Source organism: Passer domesticus, chromosome 9 (genome assembly GCF_036417665.1).
Source record: "Passer domesticus isolate bPasDom1 chromosome 9, bPasDom1.hap1, whole genome shotgun sequence".
Lineage (NCBI taxonomy): Eukaryota > Metazoa > Chordata > Aves > Passeriformes > Passeridae > Passer > Passer domesticus.
Genome location: NC_087482.1, coordinates 45360833 through 45364330, shown reverse-complemented (window position 1 = coordinate 45364330; position 3498 = coordinate 45360833).

Here is a 3498-nt window from a genome sequence, read left to right as displayed (position 1 = left end):
TAAACAAGTTTGCTTGGGAGACTTTCCAAAGTTGGCCTGGAAAGCACAGCTGGCTGAGGAACTCTGTCACTCCTCCCCATGCACACATGGCCCTTCCCACACACAGCCTGGGCCAAAATGCACATTCTGAACCTCCCCTCCTTCCACCCTCAACATGTATTCTAAATATAAGCTTGTTTGTTTCCCAGCCAGGGGAAGATTCAAGAGATTTTCACCAAGGTTCTCTCTGAAAGCTGATAAAAACCTTAAAAAGTGCTGGGAAAGGGGAACCTTCTCCCTGCTGAGGGCCCATTGAATCAGTCCAGCAGAGCACCCAGCACACAGAATTTCCAGCACACAGAGGATTCCCAGCACACAGAGGATTCCCCTGTAAACAGTGCTAAAAAGCAATTTATAAAATCAAGGCTAGAATATCCACAACCTTTCCTTATGAAGCCTCAAAACTGCAAGGCAGCCTATTAAAGCAGCTTCCTAATATAACATCTCCCTGAAGAGCTGACCTGACCCTCTTCCTTCAGAGCAAATGTTTATGGAAATCCTCAACAATGAGTGCTGGCAAGGAGGGAAACCTAAGTGACCTCACCGTGCAGAGATGGAGCCCTGGTGGCACGGAGCTGCACTCCTGCAGTGCTCTGCCCTGTGCTTTCCCTGGCCAGGGCTCCTCGCTCCAGCCCAGCGTGGAGCTGCATTTATTCAGGCAGCATTCCTGCCCTGCACTGCCCTGGGAAGGCTCCATCCATAACCCAGCCCGTGTCCAGCCAGGAGCAATGACAAAGGCAATTCCTAACGCTGCCACTGCAAAATCCTCGTCACCAAGAGCAAGTAGCCCATTATTAGCTTGTCAGGAATCTTTGATTTAAAGGCCGTAAAAGCTGTATTTTTCCTGGATTTTGCTATCCCAAGGAGTTTCTAGCCCGGAGGATGAAATTGCTTCAGAAGGAGAAGTGTCCAGCCCTGGCTGCTGCTGCTGGCACGTGGCTCCAGGGCTGTGCAGGCACAGGGTGAGGAGTGCAGGTCACTTCTGGGCCACAGGCACAGGACAGGGCACAGCCACACGCCGTGGCAGACAGGACCTGCTGCTGCCCCACTCTGGAATGAGATTTGGGGACATTCAGGGAAAAACAATCAGCTCACCAAAAATCAGCACAGTGCTCCGCGCCTTCCTGTAGAAAATTACTCATGGAGGGAGAACTGGAAAGGGTTGGAATCACAGGATGGCCCGAGCTGGAAGGGAGCCACAGGGATCATCCAGTCCCACCCCTGGCCCTGCACAGACCCCCAACAATCCCAATTTTCCAAAGGCTCCTGGAGCTCCGGCAGCCTCAGGGTTGTGCCCGTTCCCTGGGGAGCCTCTAAACCCCACCTCAGGCATGTGGCTGAGAAAATTATCATCTCTAAAGAGCCAGAGAGCCAAAGAGAAGCTGAAATGCTTCATTTCAGAGCACCTCTCACTCAGTCCCTCCTCCTGGCACAGGACAATGAACTCCAAGAAGCCCCTTAAGGCAGACAGATCTCCTATAAATTCTGAAAATGAGATTTAAAGTGCCTGTCCCTTGTCATGGGCAGTTTTTCCCCATGAGCTGTTTGCAGCAGATTTTGCAATACTGTTTTCCCATAACGTGGAGGCATCTGCATCCTGTTCTCACTTGAAAATCCAACAGCAGAACTCTCATTTTCCATGTGGCAGGAGAATGACTGCCCAGCTTCCCTTCCAGGAAAGCAGAAATGCCTGGGAGGGAAAGAATCTCACCAATTTGGACAGAGCTGCTTCCACTAGGGAAGAAAAGGGTTATTTCCCTTCTGTCAAAACAACCTGTCCTGAAATGTGCTTCAATTTTCTCACAAAATGGACCAGGAGGGAATGAAAAAAAAAACATATCGGAAAGACTGCTGAAAAGAGAAAATGTTCTCACTGAAGAATGATAATATAAGGCAGAAATATTGGGAACTGTTTCAGGGAATGGAGAGGCCTCGGAGCTGCCTGGTGCAGGCACAACCTTGGAGAACTTTGAATTATAGGACAGAAGTTTAAATCCCAGCCAGTGCCACCCTGCCATGGCAGGGACACCTCCCACTGTCCCAGGTGCTCCAGCCCCAGTGCCCAGCCTGGCCTTGGGCACTGCCAGGGATCCAGGGCAGCCCAGCTGCTCTGGGCTCTCACCTCACAGGAAACACTTGGAGCAGCTCAGTGCCCCTCTGAACCCAAATTTTCTTGAAGGAAACCACCAAAATCATTACTGGAACCAAGAGTGGTTAATGGGAAGAAACTTTCCCTGCTCCTGTTTGCTTGGCAGTGCTGGGCTCCTGTGGGTGGCAGCCTTGGGGTGTCCCTCAGCAAACCCCAGCTCTGCTGGCATCCCGAGTGCTCCACGCTGGGTTTTCCCTCAGCAAGGTCAGAGCCAGAGGTGCTTTGTGACTCCTGTGACAGCTCCAAGCACCAAGGAGAAGCCCCAGGATTTCCTGGAGCACTCCAGCCTTGCAGGAGGAGCTGTGACCCCAAGGAGCGCAGAGAAGAGTCAGAAAAGGCGTGAAAAATCCTCCCGGGTACAAACATGTTCTGGTTGTGTTTTCAGTTGGGTTTTTTTAAAAATTCATGAGGTCTTGAGCAGTGCACAGATCCACGGAGCGTTGAGCTATTAAAAACAACACAGTACATTAAAAAGTACTTGGGTTTTTTTCCCCTCCATAAAAAACCAGTGCAGCCAAGTGGAAAAAAACTAGGAGAAGATCTCCTGCCTTGCAGAGGTTCCTGCAGAGCACGAGCCACCCGTGCTCTTCCCACCTTGTTCCCTCTGCAGGCTGGTCCTTCCACGGCCCTGCAGCCTGCCCTGCCCTCTGGGTGGGATGCCCTGGGAGATGCTGGAGTTTGTCCCAGGGAACACCCAGAGACTGGAACGAGGCACTGAGACAAACAGATTTAAAACCCCATTAAGCTGTGAGTCAGCAGAGACAAACCAAACTATTCAAACAAATCTTCCTGGTTGCAAAGGCAGGGTGCTGGCACCCAGGGCTGGGCAGGAGGGGACACCTCCCCTGGAGCTCTGTTCACATGGAAACTCAAGAGTTTCACCCAATGCTTTGAGTTACTGAGTGCATTCCCAGCAGAAGGAAGAAGAGTGGGGAATTTTCATAAATGTGAATAGGAACTCACCATGTTTGATTTGCCAGCTGTCCATCAGCACTCTGCTGGAAGCAGAGGGGCTCCTGGCACATCCTGCCCCTTTTCCCCCATCCCTCTTCCCCGTGCCCAGCTGGCACAGCCTTGTAAAGCACAGTGAGAAACGACTCCCACAGGTGGAAGGAAAGAGCTCCTGTCTGAGGCAGCAGCAGCTCCTGCCCATCCCATCTCACTGCAGCTTTGCACATCCTCAGGGCAGGACAGCCCCACGGCTCTTTGTGTGTCTGGTGAATATCTCCCTGAAAGCAATCCGCTGGGAATAAATAAATGAAAATAAACAACATCAGCAGCAGCGCACTGAGCAAAACAAGGAGAGCAGA